The sequence below is a fragment of the Aedes albopictus genome, chromosome 3 (assembly GCF_035046485.1).
Source record: "Aedes albopictus strain Foshan chromosome 3, AalbF5, whole genome shotgun sequence".
NCBI classification, from domain to species: Eukaryota; Metazoa; Arthropoda; class Insecta; order Diptera; family Culicidae; genus Aedes; species Aedes albopictus.
The window spans coordinates 342,273,352-342,284,805 of NC_085138.1; positions in this window are offsets into that span (position 1 = coordinate 342,273,352).

Below are 11,454 nucleotides of genomic sequence, written 5' to 3' on the forward strand. Positions count from 1 at the left end.
TTAGGTTCATAATCAACAAGAAACATGTTTACAAATTTAAACATGGCGAACAATGGTAATTAAGTGATATTATTACACTGCTAATCAGCAGCTGAACAAAACGATTAAGCCAATATCCTTAAACTATATAAACATATATGTTTAAGCCACTTGTTCCACTGTGAATAATATGTGGAATAACGGCATCTAATGTGTTGGAAACAACTGTCTTCGTACATTATTACAACACTATTAGGATATTGATGGAAATATCTAAACAACTTTCTTTAAACTTTTGTTCGATTAGTTGTTCAATTAACAAAAATATGTTGAACAAAAGTGCTGTTTTCGCTTCTGAAATAAATTTATTCAACACATACACTTGTTCAACTGTCAGCGCTTTTATAGAACACTCGTTAAAATGGCATGCTTATTAGTGGTTCTGAATTGTTACTTGGGATATCAACATATATCATAAGTTCAAAATACCATACATGACTATATGTCAATAGTAGCACATATAGTGTTGGTTTTTTTTTCAGATTAATGGTTCAACTGTTCTACAACCAATTGCTATGCAGTGATTTGTAAGCAATACTGGATAATAAATTCATCATATTCCTTACTGTTTTGTGATAAATTTACTGTCAGATCGGAATAACATGGGAAAAATAATTTACACAAATGACAAATGACACGGAAAAAATACACGGTAATGAATATTATTGGGTGCCCGATTGGACACACGAAATTCAACGTTTTTCTTCAGTTCTTTCAGGTCTTTGAATTAGTCTATGGTAGCACCAAAACATGCTTGACAATATTCAATTGTATAATTGACAACTTCTATTCGGCTTTAGCTGTACGTCACTGATAAAACTACAGAGGAGGACAGCCTCGCCAAACATCCTTGAACGACATCGCAAACATACCAGGGTAAAACCCATGCATAATAACCGACAGTGCATTAGGAAATCCAGAGAGAAAAGTCTGAGTCCAGCGCCACGAAAACATCGACCTATAATGCCCAGACCCAGACCTCGGCGTATAATGTGACACAGCTGCTGCATCTGATCGATTTCATTTTAGATTACACTAGTTTACAAAATAAAACGAAAGTCGTGAACTTCTGTCAACGACTAAAATTTTTGAAGCATAATTTAGCGCTGATTTCGAAACCTCGCTTCAAAAATTTTAAGTAGAACAGTTTTTGAGTTTTAGCTCAATATCGAGTTTTACATTTTTTTAAAATATGGTTTTTAATAAAATTCAAATACCTTGCGTTTTGTTTAACCAATTTTAAATCTTTTTCCATAAATTAAAAGCTGAATATAATACCATTCGATCATCTGTATGCAGGTTTTGCGTCAGATTGATGAAATTCAATATATTAACGATTTTTGGGGACAATCTCCTTAAATTTAAGCAAAATTTCCAAAAAATTTTGAAGAAATGTATTTTTTTCAATAAAAAAAAAAAACAATTTAAAAATTCTTTCTCGACGTTTATTTGACATATTATATGTAGGCGAGTTACAGTAAAAAATTCAGCTCAATCTGAGCATTGATTACGGAGAATGAGATGTGTGAAGTGAGCGACTTTGCTCAAAAATAGAACAAAAATTAGTTTATAATCATCATCCTTGTATGAAAAGTCGAAAAAAATTCCGCTCTACTGTATTGCTGACTACATCCCAAATTGGACTATCACACTTTTTTTGGTACGCTTAAAAAGTGTGATAAAAGTGCACATTTAGCTCGGATCGTCTCGACGTCTTCGGTGCACTTATTCCTCCATTTACAAGGAATAAGTGCACCGAAGACCTCAACTCGATCCGACGTGTCCCTGCGCTGCAATCACACTTTGAACGTGTGTGCACACTATTGTGTCAGTCCAATTTGGGGTGCAGTCAGCAATATTTTTTTCCTTCGCGTTTTCGTACTCAGGGCATGATTCTACACCAAAAACGATCATCAGCTTACCGAGTTCAAAAATGCTGTAAACTAGTGTTACAGTACTTTTCTATAACCGAACGCCTAGCAGTAGCATTCGTTGTCGCTCCCTTCACGCACACAGCCCAAATCGGTCATCAGGAGCCAAACACGAGAGGAAACGAGCCAAGCAACAAAAACGCAACCCACCCAAAAACTCCTTCACCCACACAGCTGCTCCAACCAACCCGAAGCAGTGAGCCGCAGGCTGAAGGCACTCGGTTGGGTTTGAACCGTCATCATCATCATCGTCATCGTTCCTCCACCTCCGCCTCGATGATCGTTCCACGGTGCGGCGGGTTCGGTTGGTGGGTTTTGTTTTTCCTTTTTTTCGAACAGCCACCGACGACAACAACGACGACGCGACGGTCGCGCATTGCAAGGCGATCATCGCCGTCGTCCACCATCTGCCGCGCGTGTTGCTGGTGAGGTGAACAAGTGAGCAGCAGCCGCCCTTCATTGATGCTGCTGCTGTTGTTGGTTGCATGGGTTGCATCGATGTCGTCGTCGTCGTTGTCGCTGCGTTGTTGCCGTGATGCGATGCGGATGGAGAAGTTTTTCGGAGGAGGTTGAAAAGCGATTCCTTTTTGTGTGGTGGTGTGAGTGCGCGCGCACTCGGGTCGTCGTCATCTTCGCATCGCATCGGCCGGCGGGTCGGTCGGTGGGTCGTGGGTAGTAAATTTTGTGCTTTTTTTCTCCCCGTTCTGATGCACAGTCAGGGTTGCCACTACTTTTTTTAAAATATCTGGCAAATTTGAAAACGAAAATCTGGCAAAATCTGGCAGTTCTCGCCATAACAAAATTATAATAAAATTTGATAACTATTTTTCTAAGTTTCGCAAGTAACACAATTTCAAAACAACAACACTCTTGATATCACAACTGGAATAGTGAACATGAAATCAATCACATATTGTCGGGCCGCCACCAGACCGGACGTCCCACAAACAAGTCGCGACGCGACCAAACTCGTGACGTTTTTGAATCATGTCAAAAGTAGCGCGCATCCTTTCCGTTGTTTTCAGCAACGCAGCGCACTAGATGCGAAACAGTTGCGACACTTATGGACCAAGGAAATTTTTGATTGAATGTCTGTCTTGATTCCAACCGGATAGACAATATCGTCTCCATTAATCGATAACAGTATTTATAATTAACATTCTTGTTACTGATTCATAGCATAAGTAAATCTGTAAAAATTTTCAAAAATCTGGCAGAACAGCAGGTTTCTCTTTTTATCTTTTCGGCAATCAAAAATCTGGCTGTGCCAGATAAATCTGGCATAATGGCAACCCTGTGCACAGTGGTGGATGCATGCATTTTATGGGCGAGCGCGGCACGAGTGTGCGTGGATGATGGATGATGTGTGGCGCTGGCTGGTGCATGAGTGAGGTGGTATGCAGACGGAATGGGATTTTAACTTGATTTCGTGGAGTTTTCAAACCGGTTTTTGGGATTTTTGCGACGATGACCTCGGCGGTTGCACTCATTCGGAATGGAGGAAAACTTTACTGATATGAATCAATTTTGAAGTGATTGTTTCATATGAACGCATTTATTTTTTACTTGAAAGGATAATTCCTTTGAAAAGGGGGTGTTGCTGCCAGCACTGCCTCCCGAGCAGAAGGGAATAACAACAGCATAATACAATGCGTTATTTTGGCAAAATAACTGCATAAAGGAATCTGTTATTTTTATGTTATTAACATAACATATTATGTTATAGACTTGCGTGTCATAAGCGGCAAAATAACAAATACCATAACAAAAAAATGTTCCTGGCAGACGAATTTAATAACATCTTTTGTTCGTTTTAATAACAACATAATAATAGTGAATTTGGAAAATGTGTCAATAACAAATTTTGTACTTGAAATGTTATTAATAATAATCTAAAATCAAAACTTGTTATGATGCATAGGTCATACAGTACTGGACAGAATAAAATACGCATTGACCGATTTCATACAACATGTTTAAGTATGGAATCTCTGAATATCAGCTTCAAGTGCACATATTGACTTCAAAATTTAACTGAACTCTTTTAATAACTTGAAATTTAAAGTGTTGAGAAATAAGACTATTACATGTAAGATTTTCATAGCTATCACAATCCACTTATTTCGAGAAAAACCGAAAAAATTTCATTTTGGTATAACTTTAAAATGATGACCAAGTTCTTCTGCAAAGTTAATCAGACTAACGAAGCACACTACTTTTCTGAATAACCCGTTTGGGTAAAACAATTGGATAATGGCAATTTTACTATTTTTATGGAAATGACCGTTTTGCGATATTTTTAAAAGTTTTTCTCAGAACAATTTTGTCACGGATCAAATTCAAATTGTTATAATTATCGAGACAAAATTGAGATCGATCACTACCCAAGAAGCTGAGATTCAACCCTCAAACAATCAATGCGCACTTTAATTTCTCTAGTTTCTATTACTTTCGAAATTATTATAAAACACTGAGACTCATTTGCAGTTGGGATGTAATGCCAGGAAAAGGCAGAGAAACTGATGAGTAAATATGCACAAGCTTTCCATCACGAAATGCTGCAAACAACGTAAATCTCGAGTGATGCAGTTTTGATATCAAAGCTTGTTATTGTCGTGCTATTGATGATCAAATATTTGACCAATCATAATAATAAAATAATAACTTAACATGTTTTCCAACAAAATATATTATTCAGATATTATTTCATGAACGTATACTAATACTATGATCATAACAAAATGAGATTGTCCAACAAAATATGTTATGGAGAAGCAATGCTTTGATAAGTTAACAATAACAAAACAAGATTTAAAAACAGGTTATGTTATTTCGTAGTTATTAATTTGATATTCTCCTCTGCTCGGGGCTCTAACCAACCGATTTGAGATTTCAATTGAATGGTATCATCAGATGTGAGAGATTTACAGACTAACTTAAACTAGTTCAATCCAAACATAACGATTCAGCTACGCATCTTTATTATCGATATTCTTAGTTCTAACTTAAATTATTACCAGAAGAACATAAGGAACCGAGCCACTTAGGCAGTGGCTTCTATTTTGGGCACTTTCCGCTATAACTTAGTCAATTTTGAACCAATTGACAGAATTTTTGGAACGCGGTGAGATAGAAATGTTTTTGATCTATTGTGATGTATGCCCCTGATCAGTTTTATTATAGCTATATATAACAACTAGGGTAAACGCTCCCTTAGGGGAGGTAGTATCAATGGTGGTGGTAGTGGCAATTTAGCACTATTTCGACCAAAACTGCTCGCAAATGTCATTTATGATAAATGTATTATACTTAAATGATGAGTTTAATTCAGTTTTGTTATCAGGATTTGGCCTAAAACCTATTTTAAACAATTGTTTTCCTTAAATTTTTAACTCCTTTGCACCTATAGTGGTGGTTCCCATAAGTTTCTTACCGATTTTGGCAACACGAGCTGAATTTTATGTTGCCAAAATCGGTAATTTTTTTTTGTGGATTATTTTCAACTTTTATAAGTCAATTTGGCTTATATTTTAAATATGGACTATTCACAAGTTATAAAACGATCCCTGAAGGTGACGTTCAAAAATTACGTCTTGATTTGTAAAATTGTTGATTTTGGAAAATTTTATGAATTTTGATGTTTTTAAGAAGAGTAAGGCTAAAAAAATAAATACATTTACAGATACAATCGATTTGGCGGTAAAATTTTTTGGTCAAATTTTTTTGTTGCCAAAATCGGGTGTTGCCAAAATCGGTAAGAAATTGTTGCCAAAAACGGGTGTTGCCAAAATCGGGAAGGAAATGTTGCCAAAAACGGGTGTTGCCAAAATCGGTAAGAAACTGTAATTCAATGGGATGCGCCACTATAGGAACCAATGATAAATTTTAGCACCATAATATGAACCGTGTACCTATAGTTGGTGCAAGTGATTTAAAAGAAAAAAAAAACCGATTTAATCCACCTATGGTGAACAGAACCCTTCTCACACTTATTAAAACTATTGTTGTATTATTTGTATTTAACATATTTATTTTGTGTGATGGATCAAAAGTTCTAGAAAATATTGTGGATTTATTTGGCATCTAGTGGATTGGTTTTCAAAATAGCATCATGGACCACGGACTAAACTACCAGAAATGCCAGACACCTCCTAGAAACATGTATGGAATGTTAAAAAAATAGCTTACATATTCTGGAATATTGTATCTTTTGTTAACTGTCAAAAAATCTTGAATCGATTAACAAATGGATAAGAAAATCAGCGAGATACACTTTGTCTAATATCTCTTAATCAGTCGAATAAATTAGCTCCGAAGTACTTGGTATTCATGGTTATGGTGTGAAAAGCTTGGTAAAAAGGACAAAAATGATATATCTACTAAGTTAATCAGTTTTGGAATTAGCTGGTTATTTTGGCTGTCCAGTTCTTGCATTTTTCCCACAACAATTATATTATTTTGTTATTTATAATTTTATTGAAAACAATAACCTGCTAGTATACCTTTTATGAGGTCAGCATTATAGCATTATTTATTGAACAATAATTCCCCATAGACTGGTCAAAAGCTCATGCAAGATATCAAGCGAATATAATAATAAAATAAAAAAGGAATTTATTGAAATACTCTTCGGAATGTCCAATCGAAATAAAATTTCAGGGCCTTTTACAAGGATACTGTAGCTTTCATTTTCTGCTAAGAGAATTCAAATCGGTTGACAGACGGCTGAGATATTTATTATGATACACTTGGTCGAAAATCTCAAAAAGTTTAGTTGAATAAATCCTAAGTATTCTTCGAAAGATATCTCTGTAACTAAATGTCCAATCCTAATAAAATTTCTGGGCAATCTACTAGGATGTTGTAGCTTTCATTTGATGCCAAGAGAACCCAAATCGATTGACACACGGCTGAGATATTCATCAATATGCTAAATGTCAAAAATCTCTCAAAAAGCTAACCTATATTACTTTAAAAGTACTCTTCGACAGATATCTCGGTAACCAAATGTCCGATCATAATAAAATTCAATAGGGTTCTACTAGGATGTTGTAGCTTTCATTTGCAACTAAGAGAGCCGTCTGTCAACCGATTTGAATTCTCCGGCTTTTCGGGCCCGTATGAAGTTGATCACCAATATCAACTTCTTTTCCCGATCAGCCTAGATAGCTGTGTAGTGTCGGTAGCGGTTAGTTCAACTGGCTAAGAATAGCACTACGGACCGCCTGTTCCAGTGGTAGGAATCCACTAATCAGGTGACCCCTAATTCATGGTGTTATGCGGCTTTATGCTTACCGTGCCTAGGAATGAATGGCTAGGGGGGTCTAATAAAAACCTAACCGCAAACGGAGCCTGTGGAGTACCAGGGCACCCTCCACAGTATTTGCCCTTACTGTGCTAACCGGAGCAATAGCGCGGTGGACCTTGTGTTTCTCCGAGATAATCAGCTGCCCTTCTTCAATCTCATACTTGAGGCTGAATAAGGGCGGGATTATGAAGATGTTATTAATTAGTTTAGATTTTCACCTATATGGTTTCGCATTATGCGTTTTACACAGTGTATTCTGTGCATCCTCGCCTTTGGCGCACTCAATTCGATACCGATCTGGCTTTATTGTTGCTGTTCTTTTTTGTGCTGTGATTGTTAAGAGTTTAATCTTGCCTAGTTTGGGTAGTGGCTACGGTTAGGATAGCTCAGATCAATCTTCAGCACAAAAGAACAGCAACGATCAATCTTTGTAGACTTATGCAAAATGGTACAGCCCAAGTGGCGTTAGTCCAAGAACCTTACTTTCGTAAGGGGAATTTCTATTTAGGAAACCTTGTGAATCCGGTGTTTGCTACTTTCAGTAAAAATGAAATGGCAAACTCACGTGTCATGCCTCGAGCATGTGTGCTTGTCAACAACGCAATCGTTGCTACACTCATCTCTGAACTAACTACCAGAGATGTATGTGCTATCATAATAGATGTATCTGTTGGAAACCTCAACAGGAAATACGTTTATTGTTCGGTTTATTTACCGCATGATGAACCATCCCCTACGGATGCTTTCAAGCAAGTCATTGCATACTGCACTTCAAAAGGCCTTCCGCTAATTGTTGGTAGTGATGCTAATGCTCACCATATAATCTGGGGCAGCTCAGACATCAATTTGAGAGGCTCCAGTTTGATGGAATACTTGAGTAGTACAGATCTTGGATTACTTAACATAGGCAACCGCCCAACCTTCATGGTATCTGGTAGAGAGGAAGTGTTAGACATAACGCTTTGCTCTAGCAGAATTAGTCATGAGCTGACCAATTGGCATGTGTCAGATGAAGAATCTTTATCTGATCATCGTTACATCTTGTTTGAACATGTGAATTTTACTTCGCAAACTTTGCGTTTCAGGAATCCCCGGTCAACCAACTGGGATCTCTTTACCGATTTGGTTGCAGCCAAATTTCATGGATACTCACCATCAATTGACACTCCAAGTGATTTAGATGATGCCGTTGATACTACAACGACCTTCATCATGGAAGCTTTTGAAGAAGCCTGCCCTCTGCGGTCTGTGAAGACCACAAGAGGAACCCCTTGGTGGAACTCCGATCTGGCGAAGCTCAGGAAACAATGTAGAAAGAGTTGGAACAGACGACGTTCGGCTGGATCGGAAGCTTTCAGGTCGGCTCGCAAGGCCTACCAGAAAGCTCTTCGGTCTGCTGAACGATCCGGCTGGAAAAACCTTTGTACAAATGTTTCCAGTCTGAGTGAAGCCAGTCGATTGAACAAAATCCTTGCAAAATCTAAGGATTTTCAAGTGAACGAACTTCGTTTGCCAAATGGTGATTTCACTTCCTCTGATGAGGAAGTTTTAGAATGTTTATTCAGTACACACTTCCCCGGATGTGTGGATATTACATCTTCGGATGAACCTGATGTCTTTTCTTGTAGTTATGATTCTTTAGCTTCAGCTCGGAGTATCATAACTTTAGAATCGATTGAATGGGCACTTAATAGCTTTGCTCCTTTCAAATCTCCTGGGGCAGATGGGATTTATCCTATTTTGCTTCAGAAGGGATTTGATCATTTCAAACATGTTTTGAAACAACTACTTGTTTGCAGTTTTGCCACAGGGTATATTCCCAAATCCTGGCGGGATATTACTGTGAAGTTTATTCCGAAAGTGGGTCGCGCGTCGTATGAAGAAGCAAAGAGCTTCAGACCTATCAGTTTGACCTCTTTTCTTCTGAAATGCTTAGAACGCATTGTGGATCATCACATCCGTGATGTTTATCTGGCCAATGTGCCTCTTCATGTGAACCAACATGCTTACCAATCTGGAAAGTCCACTGTGACTCTTTTACACAAAGTTGTTTACGATATCGAGAAGGCATTCGCTCAAAAGCAATCCTGCTTGGGTGTTTTCTTAGATATCGAGGGTGCCTTTGACAACGTGCCTTTCGATGCCATATTGGAAGCCGCACGGGGTCATGGTATATCTCCAATGATTTCCAATTGGATTCACCAAATGCTCAAAAACCGACATCTCTTCTCGACATTGCGTCAAGCGGCGATTAGGAAATTGAGTGTTTGTGGATGCCCCCAAGGGGGAGTCTTATCACCACTTTTATGGAATCTCGTAGCAGATACGCTATTGAGGCAACTCAATAATAGCGGTTTTCCTACTTATGGTTTTGCCGACGACTACCTAACATTGTTAGTCGGTATGTGCATCAGCACCCTTTTCGACCTGATGCAAAACGCTCTACAGGTAGTTGAGGGTTGGTGTCGCCAATATGGCCTTTCGGTAAATCCGAGTAAAACATCTATTGTTCTTTTCACGGAAAAGCGAAACCGTAATGGTGTTCGAACTTTACGTCTCTTTGATTCTGAAATCAATGTGACTGAACAGGTAAAGTACGTTGGAGTCATTCTTGATTCCAAGCTTTCCTGGACACCTCATGTTGAGTTCAGAATCAAGAAAGCTTGTATGGCCTTCGGGCAATGCCGGCGAACCTTTGGTACAACTTGGGGTCTAAAACCCAAGTATATCAAATGGATCTACACAACTGTTGTTCGGCCAATATTGGCCTATGGATGTCTTGTGTGGTGGCAAAAGGGCGAAGTGAGAACGGTCCAATCAAAGTTAGGCCATCTCCAAAGGATGTGCTTAATGGCGATGTCTGGAGCGTTCTCTTCAACTCCCACGGCAGCAGTCGAAATTCTCTTTGACGTTGTCCCACTACACATTCATCTCAAACAAGAAGCACTTTCTTGCACTTACCGTCTATGGGTACTCGGTTTACTAGAGGAAACTCCTGTGAACCGCAGTTCAACACACACCTCGTTGTTTCCACTTTTGGTGAATTGGGACAAAGTTGTCCTTGCTCCAAGTGATCTTACAATTGCTTGTAATTTTCCATATAGGACATTTTCCACGAAATTCCCTTCCCGGGAAGAGTGGACATCTGGTTATCTGGAGAGAAGTGTTTCAGACGGCATCGTATGTTACACTGATGGCTCCCTTCTAGAAGGTCGAGCAGGTGCTGGTGTTTATTCTCGTGAGCTAAGGCTGTATCAGTCTTATTCACTTGGCAGACACTGCACCGTTTTTCAGGCCGAAATCTTTGCTCTTATGTGCGGAGTGCAATCAGCACTTCAGCAGCACGTAATGGGCAAAGTAATATACTTCTGTTCAGATAGCCAGGCTGCTATTAAAGCACTTGCTTCGGCCAACTCCAGGTCGAAGATAGTTATCGCTTGTCGAACTCAAATTGAGGAGCTGAATTCAGCAAACGCTGTTCACCTTGTATGGGTACCTGGCCATTCTTCCATCGCTGGAAATGAATTGGCTGATGAGTTAGCTCGCACTGGAGCATCACATGACTTCATTGGCCCTGAGCCAGCTATTCCGGTATCCAAGTGTTGGGTGAAGCTTCAGATTGACACCTGGGCTGCCACTCAGCACAAACAATACTGGAATAGTTTGGAGTCATGTCGTCAAACAAAATTGTATTGTACTGAGCCATCTCTAGGGGTGGCAAAGTATCTAACAAATCTGTCAAAGCAGAATTGCAGCATGCTGGTCAAAGCATTGACTGGCCACTGCCGACTCAGTTATCACATGGCGAATATTCAGCAAGCTGATTCATTTGCATGTGATAGCTGTGAATCCGATTATGGAACTTCGTATCATTTAATATGTAACTGTCCAGCTTTTGCGCAATTGCGTTTCCGAGTACTCGGGAAACACTTATTAAGTGAAACTGACTTCAGAAACCTGAATCTTCAGGACGTTCTGTTGTTCTTGACCCGCTGTGGTAAAGAGCTATAGGCTCTCTTTACGCTTTATGCATTATCACAGTGCCCTTCTCAGGGCGCTGTTCGAACCCATTGTGGCACGCTTATGCGTTATCACAGTGTCCTTTTCAGGACGCTATGTGAACCCATTGTGGTACGCTTTTGCGAGTATGACGATCCTATTCCCTTACCTGTCCTT